This window comes from Adiantum capillus-veneris, chromosome 28, assembly GCF_014529385.1.
Source record: "Adiantum capillus-veneris isolate H3 chromosome 28, ASM1452938v2, whole genome shotgun sequence".
Taxonomy (NCBI): Eukaryota; Viridiplantae; Streptophyta; class Polypodiopsida; order Polypodiales; family Pteridaceae; genus Adiantum; species Adiantum capillus-veneris.
The window spans coordinates 112734716-112748485 of record NC_140958.1 but is presented as its reverse complement, the minus strand read 5'-3'; positions in this window follow the sequence as shown (position 1 = coordinate 112748485).

Here is a 13770-nt window from a genome sequence, read left to right as displayed (position 1 = left end):
GGCATGGGGTGGTGTCGTATACTTTTGCGGTCTTTTACTGCAAACATGAAGAAATTGGTTGTACAGTCGGCAAAGGGTTGCCGCTCTTGGGTCCGCCATATCTCCATAGGTTGCATTCTGTTTCTTGGGCCCATAGACCTCTATGGCCTCTCTTCTTTCCCTGACCGAGCTCCGTTTGTTGTGCAGCTTCAATACGTTTGCAATTAGCTGTGGAGTGATCTGTACTTCTACCTTCTCTCCATCCATGGTTGTCAATGTGGCTTTTCCATCCTTCTGAATGGATGTTGCCAACTCGTACACTCTTCTTGTATCCACACCTGATGGTCTCGAGGTGAAGAAACTGTGCAAGTCTGCCCTTTCCAGGTACCTGCTGATGTCTTCTGACCTGCTATAATCTACCAATTCCTGTGGGATCATCGGAACATCCACCGCTTGCCCTTGAGGATCTCTGAAAGTCCCCTGGTAGATCTTTATTCCCTCTTTCTCCAATACTGCTTCCTCCACCCAAGTTTTGGTTGGCTTGAGGGTTTCTCCTGGAATGTCAAAGGGTTCCGCTTCTGCAATAGCATCTTTGATTGTCGGTCTTTTTCTCTTCGTTGCCGATGACTTGGTGGAATCCATGGATCCTGTAACTCCAATTTCAGAAGTTAGAGTCTTTTTAGTACTGAAAGCCGAAATGAAGCTTTTAACTATCCAAATGACTTGAAAATTGAAACATGAGCTATTCAGGGCCTAAGGATGCAAGGTAGGTGAAAAAATATGCAAAATGGGCTCAAAATCATGCTAGAGACATCATACGCGTATGATGTCTTTTGTGTCAAAATGAATTCATATTGGTTGTGCTTGTAGCTGATAGTGTATACATGATTATCATATGCTTGGATTTGAGTTTGGATCCCATTTGGTCAAGTTTTGGCCACTTTAGTCCAGTTCCGGCTCTTGGCAAAATTTTGAAAGGGAATTGGATTTTATGATCCAAATTGGATAAAACTTGGTGGTTCACTTTCAAATGGCATGTAGATCACTTCTGTTTGGTGGTTGAAGCCCTGAGGTGCCAAAATCACATAGTGAGACGTCATACGCGTATGATGTCTTTTAGTGTATTTTTGGACCAAATTTCTCTATAAGCTTGGATTTGGCTTTAGATAGGCTTATTCAGTGGATTTATGAAGTTTGGATAGATTTTGGGCTAAAAATGGCTCTGGAGACATCATACGCGTATGATGTCTTTTTCATCAATTTTGCATGGGATTGGTTTTGTGGACTCCCCATGTACTAGTGAAGGACTGTTCCTACTCAAATCTTGGTTTGGACTTGAGTATGTTGGATTTGGGCCAAAAATAGGCTTTAGGTGAAGGATTTTTCCTCAATTGGGCTAATGGGGTGATCCTCTTGACCAAATGGTTCCAAATTTCATATGTAGCATGTATTAGATATATATAATGGATGTATGATGACAAATGAGCAGTTTTGGCTCTGTAAGTGCAAATAGACATCATACGCGTATGATGTCTTTTGTGTCAAAATGGTGCTTTTTGGTTCCAGATAGCTTGTAGATGTGTTTAACAACAATCCTACAAAGTTTCAATGAGTTTGGAGTTATTTTGACAAAATTAGGACCAAAAATCAATTTTATGGCCTACTTTGCGTCTTTTTGGTTTTCCTTGGGTTTTCTAACTCCAATTCTCATGATACTTGGTTCATAGGATGTGATTAACATGTGGAATGAGGCTGTGCACTCAAATGTTGAAATGGATGTGAAATTCATGCTGTGAGATATCATACGCGTATGATGTCTTTTCTTGGAATGTTGGTCTTTTTGTGCAAAGAATGCTTTGTGCTAGTGCCCTAAGCCCTGCTAACTAGTTTTCAACTTAAAAAGTCATCAGTTTAGCTAAAAAGCCCCCTTATAGGCATTTCAGTCTCCGAAGTCGTCTTTTTGCCTTGGAGTTGAATTTCTTCAACTTTTCTTCTCGAGAGTTGCATTTCCAGCTCATTGGATATGTTGTGAAGCCATCTATTTGGTTGAACTTGACTTTGGCTCCCTGTTCTCCATCTTTCTCCATTTGGTTGCCCAAAGCGTCTTTTTCACCATCGGTAAGTGAATCAGCTTTCTTTTGGGTTTTGCTTGCAAACATAAGTCATCGATAGTTACTTGAAGCTGCTTGTGAAGTTTCATTTCATTCGGTCGTCAATTTCAGCCGTTATGCGAAAATGACGCTTTGTGTGTTCGCAGCCAAATCGGTTGTTCCGACCTACTTTTGGTGGTCCAAACCTGGAGATACTCCATGGTTGCATTGCCCTCGATGTTGTTAAGCTTCCTGAGAAGTTTTGTGTCGTTTCGACAACTTTTTCCTGTTTGCCTCTTGCAGGCTCTGTTGACCTAGGGTTTTTCCAGTCGTTCTTTCTCGAGCTTTGAGTGTTAGAAACCCATCTTCTATACTAGGGTAACCCACCTATAAGTTCTTGCAAGGTTTGGTTAGGCAGTTGTGCCACTACCTAGAATTCTACCTCATTCCCCGTCTGCTCTTGTTTCTTGGTTTTGGTCAGTTTTCGCGACAAAAGTTAATGATAAGCATCAAAAGCTTATGGCAACGAGTCTACCTCTCATGTCTGGTGTCCTCTGAGCTCTCGTAGCAGTCGTAGAAGGCTGTAGAAGGTTGGATGCTCCTGTGTGCTCTTTGCTCTCTCCAAGAAAGTAATAGTGGAAATGAGCTTGAAAGTGATGTGAAAAATACTTAACTTCGGACTTCCCGGATCACTTGTTACCAAATTTGACATGTGCTCCTATCTCGTCGTGAAATGCACTTTAGGATTTGAAATTTCTCAATTTGGACTCCGTTTGACCTGTTTCTAAGAAATCTGTCCACTTTGCCAAAATTCTGTCATTTCGGGCTTTCCGCAACTTTTCCCGAATTGTACTCAATTTTTACCATGGGTTGCCCTTGTCATTAGGATCATCACCATCTATTCTTTTCTTTTTTTTTTGATCTCGTTTCACCTGCTTTTTTTATTTTTCTTTTACTTTTATTAAGAAAATCATAAAAAATAAAGGAAAATAGCAAATTGAAGCCAAAAAATTCCAACCATACACGATAAATAGCTGGTAACCCTGTGTATATGAATATACACTTATTTGTGATTTCTAAACTTGGATTACCACTTTTTTTCCCTATTAGCTCCAAAAACACTCTTATTTAATGATATTTACACGTCTAGAGACCCAAATTCATCATTTGATCTCTTCTTGTTGCAAAACAAGGTATATAAGGGCATAAATATTATCAATATCGGCAATCAAACATAAAAATTGCAAAATCATGTAAGACACTGCCCTTGTAATATAATTTTTGTTTTTCTTTGTTTTTGTCACTTGTAGCTGCTTTGTAGCTCCTGTATACCTGTATACCTCCCCCCTTCCTAGTCTGAGTCCTCCCGGACAACTATGAAGTGTCTGTGGGCGAAGCATTGTAGTTGTTTTGGTCATAAGTTCCCAATGCAATTGTAGAGCGATGATACAACAATCTTTCCAATAAAGCTGCTCTTTGTTTGATTGAAGGATTGATGGTCGGGTTTTGGGTTGGTTTTGGCACTTCGGTAGTAGAATCAGTAGATATATTCTTCTTTACCTTGTTGTTCTTTTTCACAATCCAAATCTGCTTCCGCTTCGCTTGTGCTTGCCACAAACTCTTTGCGACCCAAACCTGCTTTGTTCTTTGTGTTGATTTCCTCGCCTTGCAATACCTAGGAGTTTCCGTGGATTGTACTGAAGGGAGTTCCTGTTTACAAATCCTTGGGATCCAAATTTGCTTGCTATAGCTTTGCGCCGTCATGAACTTCTTTGGAATCCAGATCTGTTTCACTGTCCTTGATTGTCTGGAATCACTCTGTTGTCTGGTATTGAAGACTCTGTTTTCCACCTTTGTGTTCTCTGGCACAACCTTTTTTGGTCTCCATACCAACTTTGACTCCGTTTTTTCCCAAGGTTGAGCTGTTATGTTATTGCTTGTCTTCCTTATCCAATGTTGAGAGTTCCTCGTCGAAGAGCAATCCAGTTGTATAGAAACTTTTGGTTGCCATTGCTTCTTCTTTTTCTCTGGTTGTTGTTTACCTTTGTTCTTGGATTCTTCCTTTGGAGTTGGCTCTGCTCCTTTGGTGAACTTAACTGATTGACTTTCACCTTCGTGTTTGATAAGCACTGATTTAGAACTCCAGTCAATCATTGCATTGTATTGCTTCTGCCATGGTTGTCCTAGCAATAATGGATGTTGTGTAGCTTGGTCTTCAACCACGTAAAACATATGAGGATACACATACTGGTTAATCTGTATATGTAAAATTGTGCATCCGATAGTTTTGATTGAATTCTCAGAGTAATTCTTTAACTCTTGCTTGGCAGTTTGTAATTTAGTATCATTTGTCAATTGTCTGTACAAACTGAGTGAAAGTAGGTTAGTTTGAGCTCCTAAATCCAATACTGCTCTGGCTTTGATTTGGTTGGTTCCTACTTTGCATTCAATGATGGGTTCTTCTTTGTCATTATCCATTTCTGTTATACTGACTGCGTTTATTCGTATTGCTCCTTCATTGCGCTGTTTCTGACGCAGTAGTCTTCTTTTCTCCATTCTTTCCTTCGCCTCGGCTTGCGCTTCCTCCACAATCTTTTTCTTTTTCTGGACACGCAACTTTTCTTGATGTATTTTGAGAAGCATGTCTTGGGTTAGCGGCAAAAGATACTTTTTCACTCTGCATCCACTAATCCAATTGGGCATTTCTTCTCCGTCTAATGTAGCAAGCTTGACGGCTCCACTTGGTGATAGATCTTTAATCACCAGAGGTCCCATCCCTCGCTTTTTAAGCTTCTTAGCATGCTGTTTCAGAGTGTAAACTAGGACATAGTCCCCAACCTTAAACTCTTTAGTCCGCACATGCTTATCAAAAAATTCCTTTTGTCGCCTTTTTTAAGCGTAGATAGAAGCTACTGCTTTTAGGCGAAGCTCGTCTAGCTTTTCTAGGTCATCTATTCTATCAGTTTCTTTTTCGAGTGTAGTTCTCAGCATGAAGTACGGAACCACGTCGTACCCGTCCTTGTCGCAAAATTTCGTTGTGGGACCATCCGGAATTGCACAAACATCTAGGGTTGCTAGAATGTGTGTCCATTCTAATGGTTCAAGCGTGTCCTCTCGAAAGGGTTCTCCTATATAAGTTTCGTCTTCGATAGCCCTTTCTAAAACATATTCTTCTCGCCTCAGACTTCCACATTTCGAGGCTCCACACATCCATAACTCCTTGGGCTTACCTAACCAAGCTGGAAATTCGGATCCCGCCAAAGTAGCTGAATCAAACTCCTCTACCGGTGTTCGGTTCACATCTTTGTAGCTATGGTCTCTCAGGTTCACACGTGTAGTGGTTTCCATATTTCTCAGGTATATGTGATCGTAGCCCCAATCCTGGACCATTTTCAACTGTCTCATGAATGGTCTTCCCAGTATGATATCATAGTTATTCTCCTTGCCAAAATCGACAATAGCAAAAGTATGTTCGTATTCAATGCCGCAAGAAGTCACTACGACTTTCTCTAATAACCCCATAGGTTTCTCCATGTGTCCATCTGCTAATTGGAGTTTCAACCTAGTCTTCCTTATTGCTGGTTTCCCCCATTTTTTCCAGATTTCTTTTGTAGCAATGGCTACCCCAGCTCCGCTGTCTAGTATTGCCATCGTGTTCACGCCTTGGAATTCAACTGGTAAGGTTGTATTCCCCTCTTCACCTTCGCAATACTCTCCGACCTTGTTTAAGGGTACAGGCTTAGCGTTCTTTTGTGGTTTGCTCAGCTCTTGTATACCCTCTTGCAGTCTCGATGTTGGGTCTTTTATCCCAAATTTCTCCAAGCATTTTCCTACAGTGGTCCACATATGTGGTCTTAGCCTCAAAAGCTCAGGTAGAGTGATAGTGCATGTCACTGGTGTTGACAAGATCTCTATCAATCCTTGCGAGTCCATGAATTTTTCTGATGAGATTCTTCGTGAGGGAAGTGCTCTAATCTCGGATTTTGCTTCATACTCTCCTAAGTATGAAGGTAAGGTATTCAGTGAATGAGGTTTGCTCTCCATTGTTCTAACAGAGCCCCCATCTCCCCAGTAAGATTGCAGATCCAAGTCCACTTGAGATCCTGCCTCAAATTCCACTATGGGAGGATTCCTGATGTCCTTTTCCCAATTTGTCTGATTAGCTTGGCAACTTAGCTCGTTTGCAAAGTTTGCCTCTCTCACTTGTTTCCAAAATTCATTGTAATCCTCATCTCTTCCGTAAGACCTCTGTATGACTGGATGTAAACTCTCTATCTCCTGATCGGTTGTGTTCAATACTATGCGGTCATCCTTGTGTGTATTTTCAGGCTTTTGTGCACTGGGAGTCTTTTCAGCTACCCGTGAAATGATAGTCTCTTGCTGAATTGGGTTTTCCGTTCCACAATTCATTGTTTCTCTTGGTGGTTCTAATAAGGCTTGTGCAGTCTCGATCATTCTCTGGCACATTTCAAGTCTCTGCTTTTCCAATTCCACGTTTGGGTATGTCATCCACCTCTGTTCTTGTGTTTGGTTGTTCTTTAACCTAGCTTCGTAAGCTCTCATCAGTGTGTCGAATGGTTCGTGTACTTTGTCGACTAGCACTGATCCCCCTGAGCTTAAGCTCGTTGTTTCTTTGATACTCTTTTGTTTCGTTCTTTCCGGGCTCATCTCTCGTTTCCCGTTTTGACTCTCAAGTTTTTCTAATCTATCTTTAGTTCACTTTAGTTCCTCAGCTAGAATAGCGTCTTCACGTTCTTTTCTCAACTTCATGCGTGCTTTTCTAGCTTTCCATGTGTTTCTCTGACTCCGCGGTCCTTGACTAACCACTTCAGCCGCTAACTTTCCATTCTCAGGTTCTCTAGTGGTTTTCTTAGCTTGAGCTCTAGTAACAACTTGCGTTGGTATCAGAGTTTCATTTTCAGACCCACTACTGGTAGGAATAGTTTCTAACATATTCAATGTCGTCTTTTGCACTTTGTTTGGATTCTTTGAACAATCCTCAATGAAGTGAGTAACCCCACACTCAGTGCAATAAGCGTTAATTCTAATGATTTCCGTATGTGGACAAACATTCATCAGATGGTCACCTCCACACTTGTAACCGGGTCCTAGTGCTGGTCTTGGTCCCACTTGATTCTTCCTTTGTGGATAGGATGGTCTTTGTCCTGTTAACCCTCCATGAGCTATGAACATCAATGTTCTTGCGTCCAAATTGTATCTCTCTTCATCAGAAGCACTTGTAACTGTTGGTATTCCAACATTCCCAATCATGCCCCATGGTTCTGGTTGTTTGGGTTCTTCTGGTGGGTAATACACAGTTGGAAACATGTGTGCACCAGATTCTTCATAATAGGCTTGAACAGGCACTAAGGCTTGTTCTTCCTGATTCTCTAAGGTTGGTGCATATCTAATGCCCGCTGGTCTTGCTCCTGGTAAAGGTGGTTGTTGTCCCAATACCGGTTGCGGTCTTTCTATCCCCATAGGTCCTGGTACATTTCCCGTTGGGTATCGAGGTACTGGATGTACCTGAGGTGGTGCTAATTGAGCAGGAGGTGCATACTGACGCTCCCTTACATACCCTTTGTTGTAATAGCACTCCTCTGTTGGATGGTTTGTCCATTTTTGTTCAATAGCACACCATTTCAGTGGTTTTGGCAATGGTTTTTGGTATGGTGCCATCCTTTTTAGAGCATCTTCTATCATTTGCTCTACATTTGGCATGGTTGTTGTTTGAACATTCTTTTTAGTGGTAGTCTTGCTCGCTACGGAGGAAGAGCTACTGGATGCAAAATCTGTATCCGCTGACACCTCTCCATAAACCGTACAGTTATGCACTAAGTACAATGCTTCTCTCGTTACTTGCTCGAAACTTGTACAAGCTTTCAAGTGCAAGTCCTTCTTGAGAGTGTCGTTTCTCAATCCTTCAATAAAGAGAACAGATAGTCTGTCATCTTGTGGTCGTTCACGTACTGGACATCTCTCAATGTATTGTTTGAAGCGAAGTGAAGCTTCCTTCACTTTTTCGTGTTCTCTCTGTTTAAAAGCATATATTTGTGAGACCGTATTGTGCTTAATCCCTCGTTTTGAGAATTCCTCAGCAAACTCTCTTAGCAAATGGTCAATGTCATGGAATCCCCCTTTGTTCAGTGGTTGAAACCATGTCAATGACGTACCTTCTAGAGTAAGACCAAATCCCTCGTATTGTGTATGGAAATCTGTTATCTGCTCAGCTCTTAAGACTTGCTTAAAGAGTGACACATGTGCATACGGATCTCCTGAACCACCATACTTCTTTGGCATACACTTGGCTACTTGAGATGGTCTCATACGTCTATGGTCTGCTACCAATCTCATTGCTCCTGTGTCCCGGCTAAAGCTTTCTCTAGCATCATGGACTTCATGGGTTACCCTTGTCGGTTCCCCTGCCCTGAATCTACTACTAGGAGGTAAATGTGATGGTTCCGCTTCGAACCTTGGACCTGGAGTGGTATATGTGGGGATTGGAACTGCACTACCTCGATTCGTATCCATTGACTCTCTGGAATGTAATGATCCCATTGGTCCGGGCTTCGAGTACTGAGGTTGACTGAAAGAGTTAGCAGCCTGAGTTCTTTGTCCTCCTGTTGTCATTGGGTTTTGCACTCCATTTGTTGGTGCTGGTCATGTGAGCTAGAAGTAACATAATACTGATGTAGTGGTCCCCCAAAGTATGTATATCCTTCTAATTCTTTCTTGCCCATTGTTGAGTATTGCCTCCCATACTTGTCGTAAGCGGCAATTTTCACTTCCGATCCCTCTGTGTAGGTAAAGACATAAAGTCTTTTTTGGTCTGTCAACTCTCCAGTGTAGGGTTCTTCACATCTATAATAGAGATCTTGCTCCCCATTATTATATTTGTATAGCCCCACATAGATGTTATCAGTGTTGATCCTTGTAGTTTCATTCTCTCTTCTTAACCTCGCATCAGGAAAGTTCATTATTGGTGCTTTCTCCTCAAGTTCTTCATTTACTTTGGCTTTGGTGCCCATCAATCCCCACTTGTCCACAATGTTAGGGTTTAGGACTACCAAGTACATGGTACCCTCGTCATCTAGATATCTATCTCCGCTATAGCTCACAGGCACTAAGTCCTTGAACTCACTAGGTCTATCTTCTATCTTTACACAATAGCGGTCCATTCCATCTTTGTAGATCTTGGCACCTTGCTCATTGTCGTACTGATATTTTATGAACAATAGCTTCATTGTGGCGGAAGGGTTTGATGATCCTGCTGCCATATTTTCTCTGTTGTTCAGGTTCAAGTGTTCGAAGTGTTCGGTGAAAATCTCGTAAGATCTCTCCGAAGAAGTATCAGAAACACTTCCTTCAAAGATCGGCTCTAATGGTTGCACCCAACTTTGGTTTACACTTCCCTCGGTTAATATGACACTTGCTTGTTCCCCTTGTTTTGGTTGGTTATTCTGGAGATTCCTGCCCGATCTCAAATTCATCAATTCCCCTAAAGGACTTTAACTTTTCCGTCTCGGCAATTTGTTTTCCCAAGTTTTTGTGGTCAGAATTGATCCAAACTGATTGATATTTGGTCAATTGTTTAATCTTGTCAGTTGGACAACTTCTGTTTCATCAAGTGAGAATTTTGTTGCAGTTATGCTGAAAAAGACATTATACGCGTATGATGTCTTTTTTCACAGATTTGGACTATTTTGGTTATGCTCACTCTCAGTAGCCCCCTTATGCTCTATCCACTCACAAAATTCAGTTTGAACTCTGTTTGAGCAAGTTATGGCTAATTTAGGCTTTTCTTGGCAATTTTCCTCTTTTGACTTGTTTTGGGTCAATTGTGATCCAAATGGGATGAAACTTGAAATATAATCTCTAGACAGCTATTACAATGGATCTGTGTTGGCAAAGTATCAAAATATGTCCAAAATTAGGTCAAAGACATTATACGCGTATGATGTCTTTTTCATCAATTTTGGTCAAGACTTGATATTTATGCTTTCTACAGTGTTTGCAACAATCTTGTCAGGTCAGATATAAAAAATAATCAGTGGATGTGCTAAAAAACATTATACGCGTATGATGTCTTTTATCCCAGATTTTGACTATTCTTGGTTTTAAGCCTTCTCCAATGTTTATAATTGAGTTTCAAGTGTTTTTGTCAGGTTTGAATGTAAAAACAAGATCTGAATCCAAAATTTCCTATTCTTTGCGTTTCTTGGACTCCGACTTGTCTTTTTGGGTTTCTTTGAGTGTTAATGCTCTTGTTTTAAGTTGAAATTAGGGTATAACCCCCCTTTTGAACACTCTGGTAAAGTCAAAATTTCTGTTTTGGTCTCTGTTTGGTCATTTAGACATCATACGCGTATGATGTCTAAAGTTGCAGATTTCCAGTTTTTTGGCACAGAATCCTTCCTAAAGCTTTCTCAAGTGCTCAGCAACTCCCAGATACACATAAAATTTCTCTGACTTTTGTTTATTGCAAGTTTCACTACTAACTCGACGGTTTAGTGATCTAACATGCAATCAACCATATCAAGCAAATACTCCAATGATTACTAGCTCTAGATCAGGATCAAATGAAGTCCTACCTAAGCTATTCCTAATCATAAAATGGGTTTGGTAATTGTGATTTTAAAGAGATCCACTGCCACTCACGGACTAGCAAATTCTTCTTCTATCAACAACTACTCAACACCAACAAAACAACAAACAAATCTAAGCTAAACTAAAAATACTGTCAACACGGAAGACCCAGGAATACCCCACTTCCTAGTATCTCTCGAGATCTTCGGAGTCCACCACTCCTAGATCTTTTCTAACTAAAGTATACAAAGTAGTTTATACGACTCACCTCGTAGGATTAGTCTAAGGTCACCTACTTAGGGCTCTCGTCCCCGGCAGCGGCGCCAAATGTTAAGGCGGTTACGCCGCTAGCGGAAGCTAAATAGCGAGAACTCAACCAACAACATAATTTGTCAGACGAGGACGGAGCTTGACCCGCAGGCGCATGGAAACAACTAGGTGGGTGTCAAATCACCTACTCGACCTTCTAATGACAATCACTACTAAGGAAATCAAATCTAAGTTCTAAAATACGCAAGTGACTGAAATCCGTACTATGAATGAATGCTATACGAAACAGGATCTAGAATCATTGAATCGATCTCAAACTCAAGGGGAAGTCTATACACTAGGTAAGAACAACACCCTAAAGACTTGAACTGCAAAATCAACCTATAACCACTCCGTGCGGTAAACGTGTATGAAGACAGGCCGAAAAATACAGGTGATCGAAACTTGACCCCGATGGTACTAATGCGTAGCTCTACTCGTTGCTAACACAATGGCGGTGTCGCTTCTCCAATGGCGGCTCCATAGCTCGTGTAGCAAGTAGATAAGACTCTCTCTCTCTCTCTCTCTCTCTCTCTCTCTCTCTCTCTCTCTCTCTCAGACACAGTCACGGCGCTCAAAAACTCACTTTGATTAATAATCTGAATCTCCTTAGGTTACAAAAACTTTGGCTTATATACCTCAGCCTTGGAGGTGAGAACATCTCTAACTAATTACATCAGCAAGTGAAATTACTTCGGAATTACAAGCTGGAAACTCAATTGAGTCCCGTTACTTAATGAATGGCTCAAATCAAAATTAATGTCGGAAAGACATTTATTACAATCAATGGTTACAAAATGATGAGTGTGAGCAAAAATGTGGGTGTGATCCTCTGCTAACTCAACAGTGTCTCCTATTGTCTGGTCTCCTCGAGAGACTCTCCCTATGTCTACATAGCTTCAATAAAAATAGCCCAAGGCATCTATGATCCTGTTATCTCATAACTTTGGCCAGTGGTCCAAAACCCTCTCTGAATAGGCAATGGAAACAAGGGGTTTGAGGGTAATGGGGGGCAATGCCACCACCGAAAACGACGCCGTTTTACTAGTGATAATAAATTTTATTTTAGAGCACTTGTAAGAGGGTGTTGACATTTATGTACCTCTCTTTAAAGAGGGGCATTGAGTATTGTGTCAAAATATTTTCTATGCATTTGTAATATATCATAAACCAAATAGTTGATTGTTGTTACACTTTTTTTTTAAAACACAATCTTTTATTGTGATACCAGATATTTTCAAATATCGACTTTTTATCATTTCCTCTCACAAAGAAGCCTTTATTGTGAGAAGCCTTTATTATTATGAAACTCTTCTCAACAGCCTTATGTAGGCCATAGTGAATCTTCACCTGGTTTTTTTTTTTTTTTGGTAAATCTCACAAAATGCTAGGGGTTATATTAAAAAGAGTAAACCATTATGTGAAACTCTTCTCAATAGCCTTAGGTAGGCCATAGTGAATCTTCACCTTCTTTTTTTTTTTTTTTGCAAATCTCACAAAATGCGAGGGGTTATATTAAAAAGAGTAAACCATTATATCAACGCCATGCTCAATTTGAGCCATTGTCAAATATATTCCATAGGATCGATGCTTTTCATAAGGAGCCCCAACCTCACATACATCAAATCGTTAGAGACCTAACGGTGAGACTTGCCCTATTCCACTCGTTTGAGATCTTAGTTTTTCCAATTCCAATAATAGTTTCCCTAGTTTCTTGGATAATCTCTGAGTAGCTAGCTATTGAGAAATCCTGGGCGAACACTCGACTGTTCCTAGCCTTCCAAATATGGTGGTAGAAACTGAATCTAACAACTTGAGTACATATCATAAACGCTTGGCTATTCATCCCTTTTTCTCCTAGGAGCATTTCTCTTCTTCTTTTTTTGGGCAAAACTCACAATGGTGAGTGGATTATATTAATAGATCCAAAAAATTACATATTCCTGTCAGGATTATATTAATAGATCCAAAAATTTACATATTCCTGCCATGCTCGTGACGAGCCATGTCCACTTCAACGGATCATAAATACATCGACTGAGGGGGGATCCACCCCATGACCATGGATAAGCCCATACTTTCACTTTTGCACGACCGTTATTGTGGCACCCAAGGTCTTGTTCCACTCCTCTGAGTTCCTTTGTTGTCCAATGGCGATGATCGTTACCCTGCTTTCTTGGACTCTCTCCTTGAACCTAGCCACTTCCAAGGAGTTCTCGAAGGTTCGACAATTCCTTGCCTTCTAGATGTGTTTACCTCACAATTTGTGTAGCAATGAGCAATGCATGGCTCCTAAACGTCTTCCCTCCCAAGAAGAGATCGTTCTTAAAGAATCCTATTTTTCAAGTTTTTTGGACCCATTTGCAGATCTTGCCTAGCAGATCACAGATCATTGGACACTCCTTGAATAGGTGAGAGAGGTCATCACAAGCCGTTTTGCATTGCGAGCATCTATCTAGACCAATTCCCCTGACAAGGACCTTCACTCCAGTTGGCATGTCTCCCCATAGCACCTTCCATAAGAAAACCTTCATCCCATGCGGCCATTTAGGACGCCATATGTTCTTCACGACCGTCTTTCATCTTGACCCTGGCCAATTTTTGGCCCACTGCTTACTGAACGGAGAGAACCAATCATGTGATGCCATAAGGGTGAGATACATATCTTTAGTTTGCGGTTTTAGGAAATGTCTGTTCACATGCCAATGCCAAGTTTTCCACTCGAACTTGGATTCATAAACCGGCAGATACCACCTATTGAGCCGTTATAGAGCTCTCCTGATCAGCAATCTTTCTGACTCACTAA